Source organism: Ovis canadensis, chromosome 1 (genome assembly GCF_042477335.2).
Source record: "Ovis canadensis isolate MfBH-ARS-UI-01 breed Bighorn chromosome 1, ARS-UI_OviCan_v2, whole genome shotgun sequence".
NCBI lineage: Eukaryota > Metazoa > Chordata > Mammalia > Artiodactyla > Bovidae > Ovis > Ovis canadensis.
The window spans coordinates 52,496,476-52,511,189 of record NC_091245.1 but is presented as its reverse complement, the minus strand read 5'-3'; the positions used below and the strand labels follow the sequence as shown (position 1 = coordinate 52,511,189).

The following is a 14,714-nucleotide window of genomic DNA, read 5'->3' as shown; positions in this document are numbered from 1 at the left end:
ACCAACACAAACCCTCCTCAGAGGCACGGGATGAGGAATGGTTGACTCGAGAGAAGATTTCTATTTCTAAAACAGGAAAAAATGATGTAAAACAAGCATGTTGTTGTTGTTTAGTGGCTAAGTCGTGTCTGACTCTTTTGTGACCCTTTGGACTGTGGCCCACCAGGGTCTTTGGCCATGGGATTTTCCAGGCAAGAATGCTGGAGTGTGTTGCCATTTTCTCTTCCAGAGGATCTTCCCCATCCAGGGATTGAACCCGTGTCTCCTGCATTGCAGGCGGATTCTTTACCACTAAGCCACCGGTAAGTCCCCCAAACAAGCATTCAGTCAGTTCAGTTCAGTTCAGTTCAGTCATTTAGTCGTGTCCGACTCTTTGCGACTCCATGAATCGCAGCACGCCAGGCCTCCCAAGGGACTCTCAAGAGTCTTCTCCAACACCACAGTTCAAAAGCATCAATTCTTCCATGCTCAGCTTTCTTCACAGTCCAACTCTCACTTCCATACATGACCACTGGAGAAACCATAGCCTTGACGAGATGGACCTTGTTGGCAAAGTAATGTCTCTGCTTTTTAATATGCTGTCTAGGTTGGTCATAACTTTCCTTCCAAGGAGTAAGCGACTTTTAATTTCATGGTTGCAATCACCATCTGCAGTGATTTTGGAGCCCAAAAAAATAAAGTCTGACACTGTTTCCACTGTTTTCCCATCTATTTCCCATGAAGTGATGGGACCGGATGCCATGATCTTCATTTTCTGAATGTTGAGATTTAAGCCAAGTTTTTCACTCTCCTCTTTCACTTTCATCAAGAGACTTTTTAGTTCCTCTTCACTTTCTGCCATAAGGGTGGTGTCATCTACATATCTGAGGTGATTGGTATTTCTCCCAGCAATTTTGATTCCAGCTTGTTCTTCTTCCAGCCCACCGTTTCTCATGATGTACTCTGCATAGAAGTTAAATAAGCAGGGTGACAATATACAGCCTTGATGTACTCCTTTTCTTATTTGGAACCAGTCTATTGTTCCATGTCCAGTTCTAACTGTTGCTTGCTGACCTATATGCAGGTTAGAAACAAGTATTAGTACATATAAAAACACAGATGTGTCTGTATGTGTGTGTGTGTGAATTCATTAATTCAAATTGTAAGGAGATAGTCACATGAATATTGATGGAGGTTGCTGATAATTGACTTATACAATTAAGCATTTGGAATTGATGTAGGAAAGAAACGGAAGCCATCAGATTCCTCTGGGAAGGGAAATTAAAAACATATTAAGGGAGAATTAGTGGCTAAGGATATTTTATCTTGTGAAGGATAGATTGAACAGAGAAGAGGAGGAAGCCATTGCAGGTGAGTATAGTTTTTCAGTCTGCGTCATTGTGGGAGACTATGAGGTTGGGAATCTTAGGACTACTTTGAGAAATATGGAAGAAAAAGCTGAACAGCTAAAGGAGGACAAAGCAGATAGTGGTATGGAGACTGGGAAGCAAGAGGAAAAATTCTAAGAAAGAGGTCAAGCTCTTAGGAATCTCTCAAAGTAGGAAGGACCCTGGGGAAAGTGAAAAATGGGATAGGTCTGTGTCTGGACTAGTTAGAATTGAGAGGGTGAGCTGATAGGTTGTTGGGAAGAACTCTGCTTTATCTTCAATTTGTCCTGTCACTATTTCTGATGATTTGTGCCCTTCAGAAGAGTTGGTGTGTAAAACTAACATTGAAAGTTAAGCTTTGGATTTATTTTGAAAAATACATTTTTTTCCCTGGGTACTTGTACTTGAAGGGATTTTAATAAGAAAAATTAAACAAAATATATCCTTCATTGATGATAAAGTCTTGTGCTTAAGTGAATGACTCTTAGAGCTTTCAAACTGTACATTAGAATTTCTATTTAAATTGATTGACTGCTGTAGCCACAACAGTTGTTTTGCTGACTTCCCTGTGAAGACTTCCTGTATGGAGAAAAAGTACAAAACAGAATTTACTGCATTCCCACAATGTCAATTTCTTAGGCACCGATCCATAAATTAGCATCATTAGTGGGGAAGGACACCTTGTGTCTAGCTACATGTATTTAACTATATGCTGAAAAGACGGTGTTCATTACTGCAACTGTAAGGTAGCTGTAGCCACACATTAATAAGTTATGAGCTACTATTTCAGAGAAATTGCTCTACCAATAATAAGTAGTCTATGTTCTATTTTTCTTCTCCCTTGGATATCTGTATCAAGTATACTTATTCAGAAAACAATCTCAGAGAAATGGGAAAGCTTAAATTATAACCTGCCTTTGCCCCTGCATCCTCACCCTTATTAAAAAGCATTTAGAATTATTCTAGCATATTAGTTGCTCTTTCAGACCCTAAATCTTAAGCTCTTTTTTTTTTTTTTTTAAATTTCATAATCCTTCCAAGGTCACCTCCCACTGTCTTTTCTGTTAGCAGCTGCTGTAAGTGGTATCATACTCTTAAGTTTTCTACATTTTTATGTATGAGTCATTTACTCTAAAGGTTCTTTTGCCAGCCAACATCATGGAAGCAGTTTACTCTATAGGAATTCTACCCTCTTCTTAGGATTTTAGAATGAACAATTCTTCAAAAACTCTCAGGTACGCTGAGGACTCCTTTCTTTTAATCTCAGCCATTCTTTGTTGCTGTTGAATTAGTGGGCTATTTTAATTCTCTAGACTAGTCTCCTCTTGTCTGTAGTTGAAGTAACAGAGCCATCTCCATTTAGCATAAGCAGGAAGCGAGACGATATCAACGGCACACGAGACTATCTGGGTATGATTCACCATAACTGAGAGGACGTGTGGACTGGCCACGAACTAATTTTGGAATCTTGGTACCACGTTGGTACCATATGTGCATTACCCATCTCCTGGTCCAGGAAGGATAACCGGCAGCAATCAGGGATCACAGAAGTGGCTTGAAGGACAGGGTTCTATTTGAGAGCATCCAAGAGAAGCAGCCACTCCTGGCTCACCAGACTTGGCCGCCAAACTCAGTAGGTTAACACTAGGCAAGGAAATGTGGAGAACACAAGTTAGAGGAGAAGCCTGCTTCCTCCTGGACTGCCTCCCAAACACCCGTCCTTCTCCCCACTTTCTACTCTATTCTTGAGGAGAACTGAGGAAAAGTAATCAGCCCATGGGTGTGGTTGGTTCTCGCTTCCCTCCCCACCAAGCCTAGAAATGAAGTGCTAGTGCCATTCCTACCTGGGAGATGGCCCCACCCTGCCCTTCTGGTTCTTCCTGATCTTCTATCGAAGGGGGGAAGGGGCAGCAGACCAGCACACCTGTCATCATTCTCTTTTCCTTCCACACCCACATCCAGCTGATGGTCACTCATTCTTTTAAACCGATATATTAATATCACTGCTTATAACCTACAGGAATATAATTAGAATACCTGTGCTTTGTTACTTTCAGATATTTCTGCTTAGCAAATTATATGAATGGTCCTAATTCCACGACAAGGGAGTTCATCTTCTGTGGAAATTCTGATGTTATTATATATGGGGTAGAGTACATTTTCTTTCCACATCTAGCTTTGGAAAAAAGTGTTAGAGATGATAAAAAATATTGACCTTTTGGCAGGATGGTTTATTTTCATGCTAATATTGGAACTTTTGGACAGTGCTATTTTGCATGGCTATTTAAAATTACAGTAAGAATGTAAAAACATATTCTGCTTTAACCATAACTGGAATTGACATTTTTGAAAATAGACCCAGTCTCAGACCTTCGAAAAATAAAAGCATGTTTATTGCTAATTTCATTCTATGAAGATGACTTCTGAATCTCAAAGAAGAACTTTAGTTGTTACAAGTAGACTCGAAGTGACAATCATGTGTATTGTTATCATAATAAAACAGTACAGAGATCAAATTGCCAACATCTGATGGATCATTGAAAAAGCAAGAAGAGTTTCAGAAAAACATCTATTTCTGCTTTATTGACTATGCAAAAACCTTTGACTGTGTGGATCACAATAAACTGTGGAAAATTCTGAAAGAGATGGGCATGCCAGACCTCTTGACCTGCCTCTTGACCTGCCTCTTGAGCCATCTGTATGCAGGAGAGGAAGCAACAGTTAGAACTGGACATGGAAGAGCAGACTGGTTCCAAATAGGAAAAGGAGTGCATCAAGGCTGTATATTGTCACCTTGCTTATTTAACTTCTATGCAGAGTACATCATGAGACACACTGGGCTGGAAGAAGCACAAGCTGGAATTAAGAGTGTCGGGAGAAATATCAACAACCTCAGATATGCAGATGACACCATCCTTATGGCAGAAAGTGAAGAAGAAATAAAGGGCCTCTTGATGAAAGTGAAAGAGGAGAGTGAAAAAGTTGGCTTAAAGCTCAACATTCAGAAAACGAAGATCATGGCATCCGGTCCCATCACTTCATGGCAGATAGATGGGAAAACAGTGGAAACAGTGGCTGGCTTTATGTTTTTGGGCTCCAAAATCACTGCAGATGGTGATTGCAACCATGAAATTAAAAGTCGCTTACTCCTTGGAAGGAACGTTATGACCAACTTAGACAGCATATTAAAAAGCAGAGACATTACTTTGCCAACAAAGGTTCATCTAGTCAAGGCTATTGTTTTTCCAGTGGTCATGTATGGCTGTGAGAGTTGGACTATAAAGAAAGCTGAGTGCTGAAGAATTGATGCTTTTGAACTGTGGTGTTGGAAAAGACTCTTGAGAGTCCCTTGGACAGCAAGGAGATCCAACCAGTCCATCCTAAAGGAGATCAGTTCTGGATGTTCATTGGAAGGATTGATGTTGAAGCTGAGACTACAATACTTTGGCCACCTGATGTGAAGAGCTGACTCATTGGAAAAGACCCTGATTCTGGGAAAGATTGAGGGCAGGAGGAGAGGGGGACGACAGAGGATGAGATGGTTGGATGGCATCATTGACTCAATGGACATGGGTTTGGGTGCACTCTTGGAGTTTGTGATGGACAGGGAGGCCTGGAGTGCTGCGGTTCTTGGGGTTTCAAAGAGTCGGACATGACTGAGCGACTGAACTGAACTGAACTATGATAAACTTCTACCCCTTCTAATTTTATATGTATTGGGACTCTAATTATCAGGCACTGAGTCTCAATAACTTCTGGTGCTGTGACATTCTGGTTTTTCCCAGTCTCACAGGCTTCAAACACTGATTTCAAAAGTGCCTCATTACTGCATAATGCTCCTAGTTCATTGTCATGAACAGAGAGCCAGAAGTAGAATGTTTTAAGGTAGTTATTTGAAGAGTAAAGCTTTTTTGTTTTCCAGTTTTTTTTTTACATTAGAATAATTCCTTAGTATGAAAAATAACATCTTCAGTGTTGTTTTGGAAGCCAAAGTTTAATTGCATGAAATTTCATAAGTTTGTCTCTCAAATGTTACTTTACTACCTATAAAGCTCTATCTATATCAGGTAGGAAAAGCACCTCATACTTTTCCGGTGCCAGACACTTCAGAGAAACTGTGTTATTAATTCTCATAATTGTTTCTGGAGGTAGGAATTATTACCCACATTTTATAGAGGAGGAAACTGAGAGTCAAAGAAGTAAAATGATTTGCAGAACTCATAAGTACAAAGCAAGAACTTGAACCTGGATCTGACACCAAACACTGTCTAACTTTCCACTCTACTGCCTGGAGTGAAGAGAAAGAAATGTGTCTAGTCAAACAGAACTGGATGGGGCCATTTGGAAGGGTTGTACTGCCAAGTTCTAATAGGGCAAGTGCTGGACCTCTTTATAACTAACATTAATGTAAAGTTGAATCCCTGTACTGAATGATCACACTCTTCTAAAACACTCTGATATGCATTTTAGTTCTGAGTTCCCATACACAAGAGTACAGCATTGGCCATAATTGCTGCTGCTGTAACTTTGTACATTATTGGCAATTTTTTGAGGCAAGGTGAGTTTTCCTGTTTAGCAAGAGCTTGATTGTTCTCTCTAGACTTCCCTTAATCTCCTGCTGAGATCTTGCTAAACATTTTGAGGATGAACTAATCAGTGTTTTGTATCCTTTCAAAAATGTGAATGCTTTGTTTTTAAGCATAATTTAATGTGAGGCTATTCAGATGGAAATAGACCGAAAGACTCCCTTGCCAGTCACGGTTTCTGAAAATGGGTTGGCTTTGTGATGCTGATGGGTAGACAACCTCATTAAGGTTTAACCTGAAGTAGAAACCTCAGATAAATGTTTCTAAATGGGCAACAATTTACAAACAACTTTGAATCATTTATTCTTTCATTCTCAGAATTGTTCCAGGTCACTTGCAGATACTGAAATTTCTTCTGCTGGTATTATGAAAGGGAGGTAATCTGTTCAGAAATCCTCAGAGCCAAATTGATAAGCTTTTAACTCTTATGCTTTAATGCCAATTGATCCTATTGATTGATGCTTGAAAATCAAATTTGTTTTTCCCTCACCCTAGTGAATCACTTCAGCATAAAATTAAGATGCTTAATTTGAAATGAATTCTCCCAAAGCAGAAAGAGCTCTACTTTTCCTGTAAAGGCCTTCAGTGCTGCTTCTTTGGGTTTAGTGTTAGATGACAGTACTTTTCATGTCCTTTCTGGGTCAAGATAGTTCATTGGCATATTCAAACTTTTAATAAGCCAGAGTGTATTTGGATAGTATGCTAATTAACGAGGTGAAATGTTGTGATGACTTTGGTAAGAATCTTTTAATATAATTTCACATCATTTAAATATGTGGAGACATGGAAATAAACCAGTCTCTCTCTCTGTTTTTCTGTATGCTGCTAGGTGCAGATTCTAAATTTCAGCAGCATAATTCAGATTTTTGCCTTATGCACTTTATTAGTAATCTGTATATTTTCCGATTAAACTTTTTAAGGAAAGTTCTTATGATTTGGGCTTTCCTGGTAGCTCAGCTGGTAAAGAACCCACCTGCAATGCAGGAGACCTTGGTTTGATTCCTGGGTCAGGAAGATCCCCTGAAGAAGGGATAGGCTACGCACTCCAGTATTCTTGGGCTTTCCTGGTGGCTGAGATGGTAAAGAATCCACTTGCAATGCGGGAGACCTAGATTTGATCCTTGGGTTGGGCAGATCCCCTGGAGATGAGCATGGCAACCCACTTTAGTATTCTTGCCTGGAGAATCCCCATGGACAGTGGAGCGTGACAGGCTACAGTCTGTGGGGTTGCAGAGTTGGATACATTTGAAGCAGAGTTGGATATGATACACTGCATGTGTAATTTTCAGACACCTTTGTGAAAACTGGAATAGTCAAATACCTCCATATCTGATGCAATGGAACAATGTGTTATTTTCAGTTATATGGTTTAGGATGATGAGTTCCCATAAATATAACTGTTTTTCTTACATTTGATACCAAGACCATGACCCTGGCTTGTCTTATGAAGAGTAAAAGCATATTCTAAGTTATTTGTCTATATATAATTTATCTTACAATATTGATTCAGTTATTCTTTAATCCTTTTGGCTATCATTTGTAATACAAAAATAATTTTCCAAATAGTATTAAAGATAGTATTTGAATGAGATGGTAGGGAAGAAAATTTGAAGATTTTAGAGTTCAGAGTAGGCACAACAGATAAACTTCTTATACAGAATGTTTTCTGAATGAGGCCCTTTCTTATTTAGGTGTGTCATTAAAATACAAATGAATATTTTAAAAATATTAACTTTACACTTGCCTTATACTTCAGTGTTAGTATTTGTCTTAAATTGTTAACTTCAGCAATTGCTTGACTTAGTTTTGCATCTCCCACAAAAACTATCTCTGAGGTTTTACTGTAAAACTCTACTTACATCCAAAATCCTTTTATTTTCCCACCAAAGTGGGGATTATTTTACTTGCATACTTTTTTCTTCCAGTCCTATTGAGATATAATTGATGCCTAGCACTGTATATGTTCTCTGTATCTATGTCTGTTTCTGTTTTCTTTTTTTAGATTTGACATATGAATAAAATACAATATATGTCTTTCTCTATTTGACTTACCCACTTAGCATAATTCCTCTAGACCCATCCGTGTTGTCATAAGTGGCAAGATTTCATTCTTTTTAATGGCTGTATAATGTTCTTATGTGTATGTGTGCATGTCTATGCCTTATCTTTATCCTTTGAACACGTAGATTGCTTCTGTTCTGTATCTTGGCTGTTGTGAATAACGATATTTGCAAACGTTTATGAAATGTTCTTGTGTAAAACTATACTATGTTAAACCAAACTTTACTATCTTAATGATATTTATGTGTAATCTATATTTAAAATGCCACAGAACCTATTATCAAAGAAAAAAAATAACAAAAAGAAATTTCAGTAGTTGAAAGGAATGTTAAACAATTTCAAAACAGACAAAAGGTTTTAAATATAATAGTGAAATATATCTGAGAAAACTTCACAGTGTTTTCTTGCAAGCTGTTTCTTGGGTTTCACATTTTTAAAAAATTAATTAATTTTTTTATTAAAGGATAATTGCTTTACAGAATTTTGTTGTTTTCTGTCAAACCTCAACATGAATCAGCCATAGGTATACATATATCTCCTCTCTTTTGAACCTCCCTCCCATCTTCCTCCCCATCCCACCCCTCTAGGTTGATACAGAGAACCTATTTGAGTTTCCTGAGCCATACAGCAAATTCCCATTGGCTATCTATTTTACATATGGTAATATAAGTTTCCATGTTACTCTTTCCATATATCTCACCCTCTCCTCCCTTCTCCCCATCTCCATAAGTCTATTCTCTGTCTATTTCTCCACTGCTGCCCTGTAAATAAATTCTTCAGTACCACTTTACTAGATTCCGTATATGTGCATTAGAATAAAATATTTATCTTTCTTTTTCTGAATCACTTCACTCTGTATAATAGGTTCTAGATTCATCCACCTCATCAGAACTGACTCAGATGAATTCCTTTTATGGCTGAGTAATATTCCGTTGTGTGTATATGTAGCACAACTTCTTTATCCATTCATCTGTTGATGGACATCTAGGTTGCTTCCATGTTCTAGCTATTGTAAAAAGTGCTGCAATGAACCATGGGATACATGTGTCTTTTTCAATTTTGATTTCCTCAGGGTATGTGCCTAGGAGTGGGATTGCTGGGTCATATGGTGGTTTTATTCCTAGTTTTTTAAGGAATCTCCATACCGTCTTCCATAGCAGCTATATCAATTTACATTCCCACCAACAGTGCAAGAGTGTTCCCTTTTCTCCACACTCTCTCAGCATTTATTGTTTGTAGACTTTTTGATGATTGCCATTCTATCTGGTGTGAGGTGATATCTCGTAGTTTTGATTTGCATTTCTCTAACAATGAGTGATGAGCATCTTTTCATGTGTTTGTTAGCCATCTATGTGTCTTCTTTGGAGAAATGTCTATTTAGTCTTTTTCCCACTTTTTGATTGAGTTGTTTGTTTTTCTAGTATTGAGTTGTATGAGCTGCTTGTGTATTTTGGAAACTAATCCTCTGTCAGTTGTTTCATTTGCTATTATTTTCTCCCATTCTGAAGGTTGTCTTTTCACCTTGCTTATAGTTTCCTTTGCTGTGCAAAAGCTTTCAAGTTTAATCCGGTCCCACTTGTTTACTTTCGTTTTTATTTCCATTACTCTAGGAGATGGGTCATAGAGGATCTTGCTTTGATTTATGTCATCAAGTGTTCTGCTTATGTTTTCCTCTAAGAGTTTTATAGTTTCTGGTCTTACATTTAGGTCTTTAATCTGTTTTGAGTTTATCTTTGTATATGGTGTTAGGAAGTGTTCTTTTTTTTATTTTTTAAAAAATTTTTATTTTTACTTTATTTTACTTTATAATACTGTATTGGTTTTGCCATACATTGACATGAATCCACCACGGGTGTACATGAGTTCCCAATCCTGAACCCCCCTACCCCCTCCCACCCCATACCATCTCTCTGGATCATCCCCGTGCACCAGCCCCAAGCATCCTGTATCCTGTATCGAACATAGACTGGCGATTCGTTTCTTACATGATAGTATACATGTTTCAATGACATTCTCCCAAATCATCCCACCCTCTCCCTCTCCCTCTGAGTCCAAAAGTCCGTTCTATATATCTGTGTCTCTTTTGCTGTCTCGCATACAAGGTTATCCTTACCATCTTTCTAAATTCCATATATATGTGTTAGTATACTGTATAGGTGTTTTTCTTTCTGGCTTACTTCACTCTGTATAATAGGCTCCAGTTTCATCCATCTCATTAGAACTGATTCAGATGTATTCTTTTTAATGGCTGAGTAATACTCCATTGTGTATATGTACCACAGCTTTCTTATCCATTCATCTGCTGATGGACATCTAGGTTGTTTCCATGTCCTGGCCATTATAAACAGTGTTCTAGTGTTCTAATTTCATTCTTTTACATGTAGCTGTCCAGTTTTCCTAGCACCAGGTTTGTTTTACATTTTGAAGCTTATTATGGTGTCATGATAGCTAGAACAGAGTGTCAGAGTGAAAAATCATAGCTAAGAAAAGTGGATGATGGCTATCATGTTGATAGAGAAAAGGATTTTGGGAGGCTACAGATTCTAAGTTGGCTGGAGGTAAAGATTAAGGGGAAATTTTCATAAGTATTATAAAGATAAAAGTTATAATGTTATCTTAACAATTCCTGTCATAAAATAATAAATAAAATTATGCAAAAATGATGATGTAATTTTTGGAATTATCTCTAAAGAAGAGAAAGATGTTCAGGAATTGAAAATATTTTTTTATAGAGGAGTGATGATTGGGGTGGGGCAAAGGAGAAAAAATATTAATAAAAGTGTAAAATACTAGAACCTAATGTGACTATCTACAAGGGGAATATTTATCATAATTTTAGAAATATCCTAAAGTGTTTGTTACAATGAAAAAATATTATATTAATGTGTCTCTTGATGAGAAGTAACCTGAATTTCAAAATAGAAAATTTCACATTTCCCTTATTCCAATGCAAATCAGGTTATAGCCATCACTTCATGGTAAATTATAAAGTAATAAGCAATAAATTTTGAAATAACCATAATATGACAGTAAATGATAACCTCAATCACTTTTCTTCAGCGCTTGTTGAAAGTGCCAAACGTTGTTTTTGACTACAGTAGAGAAGGAGTCCTTAGGAAATTGGAAGGATTTTGTGATACAGAATAGTTAAAATTTAAAGCATTTGATTTTCTGTTTTTAATTTTATTTAGCCAAGGATCATAGGACTCTCCCAATGCCTCCTAAATGATAAAGTCATTAACTATTTATTGATTGTTTATAATGCTGGAATATTAAGCCCTGCAGTACTGAATGTTATGGGTGCTGGAGATATGTAGTGAAAAATACCAAGGCCACTGTTCTCATAACAGTTCCATTCCCTGGGAGAGGAAAGACAATAAAAGAAGTGACAAATGTGTGTAAAGTATACTGATTTGCATTAAATACTATGGAGAAAAAAATTAAACGAGGTAATAGTAATTTTTTTTTTTTTAGGATAAGAGTAATTTGAACAAATTACCCCAGCATAGCTCCATTGTAATAAAATATTTCTATTCTTGTCCTTTCTATTGTCAAGAAATTTGCTAATAATAAACTCTGATAATATAGTGTGACTCCATGACTAATTACACATAATTGGTTTCTCCACTTTTTCACATACTACAGAGAACAGACTATGATTCCAGTAAATTTGGATCATGCATAGGGAAGATTTCAGATAAAAATAATGCATGGAAATAGACACTGACATCTTGTTTGCTGCCAGAAGCCACAATTAATGGCTAGCAGAGTGTTGAATTAGCCTAAGGACAGATATATAAGAGTCTTGAAGCAAATTAGTTTTAATCAGGGGTGATTTTTAACCCTATTAGAAGTTTTTATTGTTCAGTTTCTCAGTCATGTTGATTCTTTGTGACCCCATGGACTGCAGCATGCCAGGCTTCCCTGTTTTTCACCATCTCCTGGAGCTTGCTCAAACTCATGTCCAAGGAGTCGGTGATGCCATGCAACCATCTCATCCCCCGTTGTCCCCTTTCCTTCTGCTGTCAGTCTTTACCAGCATCAGGGTCTTTTCTAATGAGTCAGGTCCTTCTCATCATGTGGCTAAAGTACTGGAATTTCATCTTCAACATTAGTCCTTCCAGTGAATATTCAGAACAGATTTCCTTTAGGATTGACTGGTTTGATCTCCTTGTAGTCCAAGGGACTTTTAAGAGTCTTGTCCAACATCACAGTTCAAAAGCACCTATTCTTCAGTGCTCAGCTTTCTTTATGGTCCAACTCTCACACCTCAAAATCATAGTTTTGACTAGACGGACCTTTGTTAACAAAGTAATGTCTCTGCTTTCTAATATGGTCTCTAGGTTGGTCATAGCTTTTCTTCCAAGGAGCAAGCGTCTTTTACTTTCATGGCTGCAGCCACTATCTGCAGTGATTTTGGAGCCCCCCCCCCCCAAATTAAGTCTTTCACTGTTTCCATTGTTTCCACATCTGTTTGCCATGAAGTGATGGGGCCAGGTGCCATGATCTTAGTTTTCTGAATGTTGAGTTTTAAGCCAGCTTTTTCATTCTCTTTCACTTTCCTCAAGAGGCTCTTTAGTTCTTTTTTGCTTTCTGCCATAAGGGTGATATCATCTGCATATCTGAGGTTATTGATATTTCTCCCTGCGTTCTTGATTCCAGCTTGTGTTTCATCTAGTCCATCACTTTGCATAATGTATTCTGCATATAAGTTAAATAAGCAGGGTGACGATATACAGCCTTGACGTAGTCCTCTGCCAATTTTGAACCAGTCCATTTTTCCATGTCCAGTTCTAACTGTTGCTCCTTGACCTGCATACAGATTTCTCAGGAGGCAGGTCAGGTGGTCTTATATTCCCATCTCTTAATGAATTTTCCACAGTGTCTTGTGATTCACACAGTCAAGGCTTTGGCATAGTCAATAAAGCAGAAGTAGATGTTTTTACTGGAACTCTCCTGCTTTTTTGATGATCCATTGGATGTTGGTAATTTGATCTCTGGTTCCTCTGCCTTTTCTAAATCCACCTTGAACATCTGGAAGTTCATGGTTCATGTACTGTTCTCCAAGCCTGGCTTGGAGAATTTTGAGCATTACTTTGCTAGAGTGTGCGATGATTGCAATTGTGCGGTAGTTTGAACATTCTTTGGCATTGTCTTTCTTTGAGATTGGAATGAAAACTGACCTTTTCCAGTTCTGTGGGCACTGCTGAGTTTTCCAAATTTGCTGGCATATTGAGTGCAGCACTTTCACAGCATCATCATTCAGGATTTGAAATAGCTCAACTGGAATTCCATCACCTTCACTAGCTTTGTTCATAGTGATGCTTCCTCAGGCTTTCTTGAGTTCACAGTCCTGGATGTCTGGCTCTAGGTGAGTGATTACAGCACCATGCTTATTTGGGTCGTGAGGATCTTTTTGTGTGTAGTTCTTCTGTGTATTCTTGCCCCGTCTTCTTAATATCTTCTACTTCTGCTAGGTTCATACCATTTCTGCCCTTTATTGTGCCCATCTTTGCATGAAATTTTCCCTTGGGATTTTTGTTTTTCTTGAAGACAGCTCTAGTCTTTCCCATTCTATTATTTTCCTCTATTTCTTTGCACTGATCATTGAGGAAGGCTTTCTCATCTCTCCTTGCTATTCTTTGGAATTCTGCATTCAGATGGGGTGTATCTTTCCTTTTCTTCTTTGCCTTTAGCTTCTCTTATTTTCTCAGCTATTTGTAATGTCTCCTCGGACAACCATTTTGCCTTTTTGCATTTCTTTTTCTTGGGGATGGTCTTGATCACTGCCTCCTGTACAATGTAGTGAACCTCTGTCCATAGTTCTTTAGGCACTCTGTCTGTCAGATCTAATCACTTCAATCTATTTCTCGCTTCCACTGTATAAGGGATAAGGGATTTGATTTATGTCATACTTGAATGGTCTAGTGGTTTTCCCTACTTTCTTCAGTTTAAGTCTGAATTTGGCAATAAGGAGATCTGAGCCATAGTCAGCTCCCAGTCTTGTTGACTGTATAGAGCTTCTACATCTTTGGCTACCTAGAATATAATCAATCTGATTTCGGTGTTGACCATCTGGTGATGTCCATGTGTAGAGTCTTCTCTTGCCTTGTTGGAAGAAGGTGTTTGATACAACCAGTATGTTTCCTTGGAAAAATTCTGTTAGCCTTTGCCCTGCTTCATTCTGTACTCCAACACCAAATCTGCCTGTTCCTCCAGGTATCTCTTGACTTCCTACTTTTTCATTCTAGTCCCCTATGATGAAAAGGACATCTTTTTCAAGTGTTAGTTCTAAAAGGTCTTGTAGTCCTCTCTTCAGCAGCACCTATACTAAAATTGGAACGATACAGAGAAGATTAGCATGGCCCCTGCTCAAAGATGACATGCAAATTCGTGAAGCGTTCCATATTTTTGTGCTGGTGCAGGGCCGCCCTTACATTGTCCCCTCAAGAGACGGTCAATAAACCTGATCAACCCTCAAAAAAATTTTTTTTTAAAAAGGTCTTGTAAGTCTTCATAGAACCATTCAACTTCAGCTTCTTCAGCATTACTGGTTGGGACATAGACTTGGATTACTGTGATATTGAATGGTTTGCCTTGGAAACTAACAGAGATCATTCTGTTATTTTTGAGAGTGTATCCAAGTACTGCATTTCTGGACTCTTTTGTTGACTATGATGGCTACTCCATTTCTTCTAAG

The 14,714-nt window shown here is 38.0% G+C and overlaps 1 protein-coding gene and 1 non-coding gene across 2 annotated transcripts in view; both read left to right on the top strand.

Moving 5' to 3' along the window:
• Window positions 1-14,714, top strand: part of SLC44A5 (solute carrier family 44 member 5) — a 450,883-nt gene that overhangs the window by 52,672 nt on the left and 383,497 nt on the right. The window lies entirely within an intron of this gene.
• On the top strand, window positions 14,321-14,427 carry LOC138431348 (U6 spliceosomal RNA). Its single transcript, XR_011253620.1, has one exon. It is a non-coding gene; the product is annotated as a U6 spliceosomal RNA (small nuclear RNA).